General features: G+C 44.2%; 1 long non-coding RNA gene across 2 annotated transcripts in view; it reads right to left on the bottom strand.

Moving 5' to 3' along the window:
• Positions 1-517: 517 nt before the first annotated feature.
• Positions 518-11362, bottom strand: part of LOC117197250 (uncharacterized) — a 164598-nt gene continuing 153753 nt past the window's right edge. Inside the window, exons 6-7 of one of the 2 annotated variants that reach the window (XR_007474845.1) lie at positions 1442-1524; positions 518-1191 (exon numbers count right to left, since the gene is read on the bottom strand). This is a non-coding gene — a long non-coding RNA (uncharacterized LOC117197250). The remainder of the gene's footprint in view (positions 1192-1441; positions 1525-11362) is intronic. The other variant, XR_007474844.1, reaches the window with a different exon arrangement.

The following is an 11362-nucleotide window of genomic DNA, read 5'->3' as shown; positions in this document are numbered from 1 at the left end:
GTGGAATCTGAAAAAATGATACAAACGAACTTATTTACAAAACAGAAACAGACTCACAGATTTCAAAAACAAACTTATGTTACCAAAGGAGGGGGGAGGGATAAATTAGGAATTGGGATTAACATATACACACTACTATATATAAAATAGTTAACCAACAAGGACCTACTGTATAGCACAGGGAACTCTACTCAATAATCTGTAATAACCTATATGGGAAAAGAATCTGAAAAAGAATGGCTATATGTATGTGAATAACTGAATCACTTTGCTGTACACCTGAAACTAACACAACATTGTAAATCAACTATACTCCAATATAGAATGAAAATTAAATTTAAAAAGAAAAAGAAGAAGCTACCAGTCCCTCATCAGCCAGACACAGTGTTGGGACAGGGAAGGACAGTGTTGAATGGAGTCATCCCCTCTGGCTAAATTGTATCCCCCACCAAAATATACAGGCAGACTTCGGAGATACTTTGGGTTTGGCTCTAGACCACCGCAATAAAGTGAATATTACAATAAAGCAAGTCACACCCATTTTTGGTTTGCCATTGCATATGAAAGTTACGTTTACACTACACTATAGTCAATTAACAATCTATTGACTGGAGACGTATTAATACATCTTTTGCTACCCGAACCTTATTGACCGGAGACATATCAATACGTTTTTAGAGAGTGATACAATTAACATCACCATGCGAAGCTGTCAGAGCTTGAAATTGATCAAGGGTCCATTATACAACTTATGATTCTCACTATCATTCACATTTTGCTCCTTTAGGTTTTTGTTCCAACCTTGTGTATATTATAAATGCAAGTTTACTACCGTAAAATTTTCAAAAATGACGCGTCGCAAAGTTTGGAGTGAAGAAAAATTTCCTGGTGAATTTTATGCAGATACCAATACTTTCTCTGATTGTCCGAGCAACATATATACTAGCATCTCAGAAGATGACAGTTCTTCAGAATATAGTTCTGATTCAGACAATGTGAATATTAGACCAAACAAAAGACAAAAAACCTTAGTGATTGATTCTGATACGGAAAATGAAAATGAAACTCACGGTGCTGGAGAATGCTCCTTTGCTTCTACAGAAGAGTGGATTGAAAATTCGAAGACTTCACATTTCACGAAAATTAGAAGACTTTACAGGTGTGTCAGGTGTAACTATTGAATATAATAACCTGCAAAGTGTTAGTAAAACAACAGAATTAATTTTTGGAACGGCTTTTTCAAGTTGGTCGCTTCTCAAACAAACTTGTATCACCAACCCAATGAAAAATCATATAAAAAGTATGATAAGGCTTTAAAATGGACTGATGTAACCAATAGTGACACGGAGAAGTTTCTTGGATTAGTAATTTTCATGGGACAAGTAAGAAAGTCACACTGGAAAGAATATTGGCCAACTGATCCCTTACTTGAAACACCTACCTTTCCAAAGATTATGACGAGAAGAAGGTTCAAACAAATAATGACATTTCCTCACTTTAACGATAACTCAGAAGCTCCGCTTCCTGCAGACAGAATTTCGAAAGTTAAATCTCTTTCGTATTATTTTCTACCAAAATTTCAACCGATCTATATACCCAAACAAGGCTATCACTTGAGGAGGCAAAGATAAAGTGGAGAGGACGACTCAGATTCAAAACCTATAATCCCGGAAAACTTACAAGATATGGAATTTTGGTCAGGGTGCTTAGCGAAAGTGAAACTGGATATATACGCAACCTTGAGATTTACACGGGTGAAGGAAAGAAACTGCAAGAAACAATATTATCGGTCCTACAACCTTATCTTGGTTCATGGCACCATATTTACCAAGACAATCATTACAACAGTGTGTCCACATCTGAAATATTGTTGAAAAATAAAACCAGAGTTTGTGGGACTATAAGAGAGAGTCGTGGTCTACCAAACCAATTAAAGGAGAAAGCTAAAAATCTACAGAGGGGAGAAATGACATTCTTACAGAAGGGAGAAGTGATTCTTATATGGAAAGACAAGAGGTTAGTCCGCATGGCGACATTATTCATGACTCCTCCACAGCATCTACAGGAAAGTTAGACAGGAGGACTGGCCATCAGATAACTAAGCCCACTTGTATATTAGAGTACGACAAATATATGAAAGGAGCTGATCGATCTGATCAATATCTGGCAAACTCCAATATCCTCTGGAAAACTCAAAAATGGTATAAGAAAGTGGGTTTCTATTTGATTAATTGTGGTGTATTCAATGCGTTTAAAATTTATTGTAGCCTGGGCTTCCCTGGTGGCGCAGTGGTTGAGAGTCCTCCTGCCGATGCAGGGGACACGGGTTCGCGCCCTGGTCTGGGAAGATCCCACATGCCGCGGAGCGGCTGGGCCCGTGAGCCATGGCCGCTGAACCTGCGCGTCCGGAGCCCGCGCTCCGCAACGGGAGAGGCCACAACAGTGAGAGGCCACAACAGTGAGAGGCCCGTATACCGCAAAAAAAAAAAAAAAAAAAAAAAAGAAAAATTTATTGTAGCCTTAGTGCACAGAATAAAAAGACTTACAAGCAATTTTTGTTAGAGAATGGGTAACTGACAATCCTGGTGAACGTAGTGGTAGTCCCGCACCTGGTCCTTCTTGTGGCATTTCTGAAAGAGCCCCCTGCAAAGACCCACCCTGTCGACCACCAGGTAAAATAAACGAACATCTTCTAGAGGAAATAATACCCACAGGACTAAAATAAAAAAAAGCCGCCAGAAAGTTTAGAGTCTGCTCTTCCAGGGGAAAGCACAGTGAAACACGGCATGTTTGTAATAGATGTTCTGTTCCCCTGCACAGAGGTGCCTGCTATACCGCCTATCACACTCTAACGAAATATTAGAATGCTTTAGTAAGACATGTTCAAAGTTTCAAATAAATACATTAAGTGCAAAAATGTTGTTGATATTTACTCAAACGTGGGTGTTTCAATATTCACTTACAGAACAAATCGCCGGCCACAGGCGTTAGTTTCTGCAAAAATCCCCCGGGGCAATAATGTGTTAAGTGGTGCAATAGCACTATGTCTTTAAAAATGTACATATCTTAATGTAAAAATACGTCATTGCTCAAAAAACGCAAACCATCATCTGAGTCTCCTGTGAGTCGTAACCTTTTTGCTGGTGGAGGGTCTTGCCTCTATGCTGACGGCTGCTGACTGAGCAGGGTGGTAGTAGCTGAAGGTTGGGGTGTCCGTGGCAATTTCTTAAAATGAGACAATGAAGTCTGCCACGTCAATCGACTCTTCCTTTCACAAACGATTTCTCTGTAGCATATAATGCTGTTTGATAGCATTTTACCCACAGTAGAACTTCTTTCAAAAACTGGAGTCAGTCCTCTCAAACCCTGCCGCTGCTTTATCAACTAAGTTTATGTAATATTCTAAATCCTTTGTTGTCATTTCAGTAATCTTCACAGCATCTCTGCCAGGAGTAGTTTCCATGTCTAGAAACCACTTTCTTTGTTCACCCATAAGAAGCAACTCCTCATCCGTTACAGTTTTATCATGAGATTGCAGCAACTCAGACACATCTTCAGGCTCCACTTCTAATTCTAGTTCTCTTGCTATTTCCACCACATCTGCAGTTCCTTCCTCCACTGAAGTCTTGAACGCCCCAGTGTCATCCAAGACGGTTGGAATCAACTTCTCCCAAATCCCTGTTAATGTGATATTTTGACCTCTTCCCACAAATCACGAAAGTTCTTAATGGCATCAAGAATGGTGAATCCTTTCCAGAAGGTCTTCAATTGGCTTTGCCCAGATCCATCAGAGGAATCACTATCTGTGGCAGCTATAGCCTTATGAAATGTATTTCCCAAATAATAAGACTTGAAAGTCGAAATGACTCCTCGATCCGTGGGCCGCAGAATGGATGTTACGTTAGCAGGCATGAAAACAACATGAATCTCACCGCATATCTCCATCAGAGCATTTGGGTACACTGTCAATGAGCCATAATATTTTGAAACAAATCTTTTTTTCTGAGCAGTAGGTCTCGACCGTGGGCTCCATATATTCAGTAAACCATGTTGTAAACAGATGTGCTATTATCCAGGCTTTGTTGTTCTATTTATAGAGCAGAGGCTGAGTAGATTCAGCATAATTCTTCAGGCTCCTAGGATTTTCGGAACGGTAAATGAGCATTGGTTTCAACTTAAAGGTGCCAGCTGCATCATTAGCTCCTAACAAGAGAGTCACCCTGTCCTCTGAAGCCAGGCACTGACTTCTCCTCTCTAGCTATGAGAGTCCTACATGGCAGCTTCTTCCAATAGAAGGCTGTTTCGCCTACATTGAAGATCGGTTGTTTGGTGTAACCACTTTCATTAATGGTCTTAGCTGGATCTTCTGGGTAACTTGCTGCAGCTCCTATATCAGCCCTTGTTGCTGCACCTTGCACTTTGATGTTCTGGAGACAGCTTCTCTCCTTCAGTCTTGTGAACCAACCTCTGCTAGCTTCACACTTTCCTTCTGCAGCTTTCTCACCCCTCTCGGCCTTCATAGAATTGAAGAGAGTTAGGGCCTTGCTCTGGATTAGGCTTTGTCTTAAGGCAATGTTGTGGTTGGTTTGATCTTCTATCCAGACCACTAGAACTTTCTCCATATCAGCAGTAAGGTTGTTTGCTTTGTTATCATTTGTGTGTTCCCTGGAGTAGCACTTTTGATTTCCTTCAGGAACTTTTCCTTTGTATTCACAACTTGGCTAACTGTTTCATGCAAGAGGCCTAGCTTCCGGCCTATCTTGGCTCTGACGTGCCTTCCTAAGTTCATCATTTCTAGCTTTTGATTTAAAGTCAGAGACGTGCGACCCTTCCTTTCACTTGACCATTTAGAAGCCACTGTAGCGTTATTCATTGGCCTAATTTTGATATCGTTGTGTCTTGGGAATAGGGAGGCCCAAGGAGAAGGGGAGAGATGGGGGAATGGCCAGGCAGTGGAGCAATCAGAACACATACACAACATTTATCGATTAAGTTCGCCATCTTACATGGGTGCGGTTCGTGGCACCCCGAAACAATGACAATAGTAATACCCAAGATCACTGATCACAGATCACCATAATGAATACAATAACAGTAAAGAAGTTTGAAATATTGCAAGAATTACCAAAATGCGACTCAGAGAAACAAAGTGAGCAAACGCTATTGGAAAAATGGCACTGTTCAACCGAGGGTTGCTACAAACCTTCAATTTGTAAAAAACACAGTATCTGTGAGGTACGATAAAGCAAAGTGCAATAAACGAGATATGCTTGTATGTTGAAGTCCTAACCCCCCAGTACTTCAGAATGTGACCTTATAAGGATATAAGGTTTGCAGAGGTAATCACGTTAAAATGAGGTCATTAGAGTGGGCCCTAGTCCAATATGACTGGTGTCCTCATAAAAAGGGGAAATTTGGAGACAGACACACACCAAGGAACGCCAAAGATTGCCAGTAAACCACTAGAATCTAGGCGAGAGGCCTGCGACAGATTCTCCCTCACACCCTCAGAAGGAACCAACCCTGCCCACACCTCGATCTTGGACTTCTAGCCCCCAGAACGATGGGACAAGACATTTCTGTTGTTGACACCACCCAGTTTGCAGTACTTTGTTATGGGGGCCCTGGGAAACTAGTACACCCTCTTTCAAAGCTGTCACTACCTTGTCATCTTCCACTCTGGCAGGAATTAGCCTCCCAATTCAGAAATCTAGGGAACATGGGATAGAAGGCAGTTTTGAAAGTCCCCATCCCACCTCTGACTTTTTCCCCAGATGGGTTGAAATGTCCTGTTGCTGATGAGAGGACATCTAGAAATGAATAGTTCTAGCCAAAGGCGTCCAGAATCACATAACTCATCGTCTTTGATGGCTGAATGAATGAATCAATGAATGAAGTCATAAATCGCTAATGCCCTTAGCCTTGCTCTGAATAGAAGCTCCTCTGCTTATGAAATTTTGGCCCACAAACTTTGATGGAAGGCTAAGTGCCAGGAAATAAAAAGGTATACTACCTCTGCTGCCACGAACAGGTGGAGTGAGTGGTGGTCCCTTTGGATAAAGGAGCAAATGGATTCAAGGACAGTTAGTGGAATCCAACCTGCTCGCCAACAGAGACACGTCTGTGTTTCCCTAACTCTTCCTCCTCCCTGCCTTATTATAAAACTTTTTTGAAGTATCACGTCATCAGTGTACAGCTCAATGAATTCTTACAAAGTAAGCTCATGTGTTCTTCAGCACCAAGGTCAAGATACAGACCATTACCAGCACCCCAGATGGCCCCTTCATGCCTCCCAGTCAGTAGGTAACCACTCTTCTCATTTCTGCCCCCACAGATTACTTTCGCCTGGTTTTAAACTTTATGTAGATAAAATTATGCAGAATTCGGTCTTTATTGTCTGTTTTCTTTCACTCCACATTCTGTACATGAGAGTGTCTATATATTATACAAAGAAGTACGTTGTCCTTTTTCATTGCTGCATGATATCCCACAACATAAACGCACCACACTTTATTTATCCTTTGTACTTCTGATGAACATTTGGGGAGTCCCTAGTTCGGGGCTAATGGAATAGTGTGATGAACGTTATTTTGCAGGTCTTTTAGTGAACGTATGTACTCATCTGTGGGTATTTCCCCAGGAGGGAAACTGCTGGGTCATAGGGTGAGAATCTGTTCAGTTTAGTGGTTACCGTTCAGTTTTCCATAATGGCTGTGCCAAGTTCTAGCCAATCAGCAGCCTATGAAGTTCCAGTCGCTACCCATCCTTACCGGTACTTAGTATTAGTTTTGACGTATTAGTCATTCTGATGGGTATACTATGATCTCAGAGTGGTTTGAATTTACATTTCCCGATGACCAAGGTTGTTGAGCACCTTTTCCTGTATGTACTGACTCCTTCCTTTTGATCATTCCTCCCTCCCTTACCTCTCTCTCTTAAAGTCCCCCCTTTTCTTATTTAAGAGTCAGTCACCCAAGCACAGGGAGAGGGGCCTCCTTGGAGCTTAGCAAAGGCAACCGCATCCCCCTCTGCCTATGTCTTTGCTCCCTTATGGTCTCTAAGTGCCACAAATGTCAAATGTCGCTGCCCCAACACAGATGGGCCCCAGCAAGGCTGCTGCATGCGTGTATAAGGAATGTGGTTTACGTATTGTGGCCTTGCCTGGTCTGCCTACCTTGCAGAATTCTTTTTCGTTACGTAAGACTCTGCAAAAGGCCTTGAGTTGCCGAGAGAAAAGGCACTGAATAAAATGCAAACTAACAAAAGCACTGATATCAAAAGAATGGGGGGAAATCCATCATGCCCTTGTCACTGGAAGGCTGCTGGCAGACTCATCCCCACCTTACCTAAAAAGCAAGCTCTGCAGGCTCTAAACAGCCTCCTGCCCCCACCCCCACCTGGCCAAACATTCATTAATTCACCTATCAATTAAGCCCAAGGAGAAGGGGAGACGGGGTGTGAGCAAGGGAGAGGTAGAAAGGCAGACAGTTGAGCAGAAATTGCTGGTTGGTCACAAGCCCTCTTCGATTAAACTTATCCTAGGCTCTCCCAAATTGACTCATTTAGAAGTGTTCAGTCTGTCCATCCATGAAATGGGCCTAACTGAACCGAATAATATTTATACTTTGCAGACATCATAAAGATAACTTTCGTAAAAGCTTAAAGCACTTTTCAGTTGCAGAAAGCAGCAAAGGGGCAAAACCAAGATGCTCAGTTGAATCTAACCATAAGAAAACATCAAACAAACCCAAACTGAGTGACATTTTGCAAAAAGGGGCTGTACTTTTCAAAACTGTCAGTATCAGGAACAACAAAGCTCAGGCTGAGGAGCTGGTCCAGGCTGAACGGGAGTGAAGTGACCAGGTGGCCAGAAATAATATGTGATCCTGGATAAAACCCTGGAGCAGAGCAATCACTAAAGGGCACAATTTCAGGACAACTGGTGAACTGTGAAGATCTGCTCTGTGTTAGATAATAGTATTGCATTAATGTTCAATTTCCTGAATGTGATCATTGTACTGTGATTATGTAAGCAAATGTCTTTGTTCTTTGGAGAACCACACTTAAGATTTAGGAGTGAAGATAGGGAGTTTGGGATTGACATGTACACACTGCTATATATATATATATATATATATATATATTTTTTTTTTTTTTTAGATTGATTGATTGATTGATTTATGGCTGCATTGGGTCTTCGTTGCTGCAGCGGGCTTTCTCTAGTTGTGGCGAGCGGGGGCTACTCTTCGTTGCCGTGCGCGGGCTTTCCATTGCGGTGTCTTCTCTTGTTGTGGAGCACGGGCTCTAGGCGCACGGGATCAGTAGTCGTGGCACGCAGGCTCTAGGGCGCAGGCTCAGTAGTTGTGGCACACGAGCTTAGTTGCTCCGCGGCATGTGGGATCTCCCCGGACCAGGACTTGAACTCGTGTACCCTGCATTGGCAGGTGGATTCTTAACCACTGTGCCACCAGGGAAGCCCCACACTGCTATATTTTAAATGGATAACCAACAAGGACCTACTGTATAGCATAGGGAACTCTGCTCAACGTTATGTAACAACCTAAATGGGAAAAGAATTTGAAAAAGTATAGATACATGGGGGACTGCCCTGGTGGTGCAGTGGTTAAGAATCCATCTTCCAATGCAGGGGACGCAGGTTCGATCCCTGGTCAGGGAACTAAGATCCCACATGCCGCAGGGAAACTAAGCCTGCGTGCCACAACTACTGAGCCCACGTGCTCTTGCGCCTGTGCGCCACAACTAAAGAGAAACCTGCATGCCGCAACAAAGACCAAGCACAGCCAAACAACAAAAAAAAGGATACATGTATATGTGTAACTGAATCACTTTGCTGTACACCTGAAACTGTCACAACATTGTTAATCAACTATACTCCAATATAAAATAAAAAGTTTTTTAAAAAAAGCAAAAAAAAAAAAAGATGTCTGCCACTGACTAAATTATTCCACCAAAGTAACAACAACTGAGTGTGTGTGTGTGTGTGTGTGTGTGTGTGTGTGTGTGTGTGTGTGGAGAGAGAGAAAGAGTAAATATGGTAAAATGTCAATAATGGGTGAATCTGGGTGAAGTGTATATGGGAGTTTGTGGCCCTATTCTTGCAATTTCAAATCTGTAGGTTTGCAGTGTTTTCAAAATAAAAAGTTTGTTAAAACACACACACAAGATATTCAAGTCGATTTAACGGTGGATCTGAGGCCGGCATAAGAGTCTGATTTCAGAGGGGTGATGGTGGGGAGGTGTGAGCCTGGGAAGCAAGTGAGATTGATGGGTTCCCCCAGCCTCCAACCTGCTAAAGGAACTTGAATCTAATTCACATGTCCACCTTCAAGAAAGGAGATTCCGGGCTTCCCTGGTGGCGCAGTGGTTGAGAGTCCGCCTGCCGATGCAGGGGACACGGGTTCGGGCCCCGGTCCAGGAAGATCCCACATGTCGCGGAACAGCAGGGCCCGTGAGCCATGGCCACTGAGCCTGCGCGTCCGGAGCCTGCCCTCCGCAACGGGAGAGGCCACAACAGTGAGAGGCCCGCATACCGCAAAAAAAAAAAAAAGAAAGAAAAGAAAAGAAAGGGGATTCCATCCCCAATTCATGGCAAAATCTTTACCATTCTAAACCCCAGAAACTGGTGGGGTCATGTGATCCACTGCCGGCCAATGAGCTATGAGCTAATTCTGGTGGGGGCCCTCCTTCTTCTTACAGAAGCAACCTTGGAAACACTGACATTCAGCAGGCCCATGCCAGTATAGCTAGAGTTTCTTCTCACTGGTCCATACCCTGCTGTACTGGTTGCTGAATATTTTGAATATCATTTCTGGCTGGAAGGGCCTGTTCTTTGCTATTAGAGATTGTGGACCTGCATGTGATGCCCGGAACTTCAGCAGCCTTTTTGGGACCAGTTGGAGGCTGAAACTGAACACACATACCCAGAAAGGCAGAGTTGAGAGGACTAGAGAGGAGAGGAGCCTTGAAGTATCATCTTGGGGCTCTTCCTGTCTTGGGGGTTTCTGTCACCTGCAGCCAAGAGCATCCTAAGGAGGCAGTCTAGAGATAATTTTAGAATCAGGACCTTGGAAAAGGCCCCCTAACCGAGGGCAGTTGGAACAAAAAGGCCTGCCTGTCTCAACACACCCATCAGAGTCCACGCAGAATGCAGTAATGGGCATGAACTGGTGAATGGACCCCTTGTGGTGTGGCCCGAGGCATCCTAGGGCATATGGATGAACTAGGGGTCTGGGGTGCCCTCTTCCCCTGTCAAGAAGAGACCACTAGAAAGGCAGAGTCTTTCAACATAGGTTTCATAGAGTAACCAGGGACACAGAGATCCTGCTAGGAGTCTGGGAGGCAGGGTGATGGAGCGTGGGGTCAGGGCTCCTACAGGAGGACATAAACCGAGGTGGAGGCTGTTTCCACAGAGCGCTCTGTGTTGCCATAACAGTTACAGTCGCATAAAAGCTTTCAGTTTGTACAGTACTTTTAACTTCCCAGTGTTCACTGAGACGCATCGTCTCACTCCTTCCCCGTAGAATCACAGATCACAGCCTGCCAGGGTACTAAGAGGCCTCAGAGATGACTCTAGATGGGGAGACAAACTCAGAGGGGTCAAGTCGCTTTCTCCACAAAGGGTGAACGAACCTGCTAACTTGGTCTGCCCTCAGTGGATTAAGTACTCCATGTGTTTCTTAAGCACTGGAAAACACGAAAAGGGGTCCCAGAGGTTGGCCTGGTGTTTATGAAGGTGCTCCTTTCCCCTTCTTCCTGGACTCTGTGCTGCACGGAGACCAGTCCAGGGTAACCGCATGCACCACTCGTCCCCATCAGCGTCTTTGTTTTGGCCCAGAGCCGACCTTGACTTAGGACTTGGCATTCGTTACGTACCTCAGAGAGAATCTGCTGGCTCCCAAAGCATTCGTGGGCCTTGTGGGTTGTAATGATGAATTCGTGGGAAGGTGGAGGAGGGGGCGTTACGGGGCACATCCAGGGGGGCACACTTCACACGAAAGACAATGTGAGGGGCGCCCCCTGGAGGCGTGTGAGGCAGAGGCCCTGTCCATGTCCCACGCAAAGGGACTAGAAATTCTCAGCATAAGCCATTTCGGCAGACCTTCATAGCCACCCTGGAGGTCACCAACAGGCAGCTCCCGGACACAGTGACTATCCTGGCATGGTCACCAGTGCAGAGGGGGGCAAAAGTACTGGAAGCTTAAGACGCTAGGATCACCCCTTGATCAACGACAGAAGGAATTTGGTGTATAAATACCACAGCTTTGCTGCTCTTCAGTTGACAGCTCTGGAGCGGCTCCTGCAGAGTCTCCCGGGGGCTCCAGCACGATTGAGCCCCAGAAGC

Source organism: Orcinus orca, chromosome X (assembly GCF_937001465.1).
Source record: "Orcinus orca chromosome X, mOrcOrc1.1, whole genome shotgun sequence".
NCBI classification, from domain to species: domain Eukaryota; kingdom Metazoa; phylum Chordata; class Mammalia; order Artiodactyla; family Delphinidae; genus Orcinus; species Orcinus orca.
The sequence above is the reverse complement of the archived record's forward strand: the minus strand, read 5'-3'. Positions and strand labels throughout refer to the sequence as shown.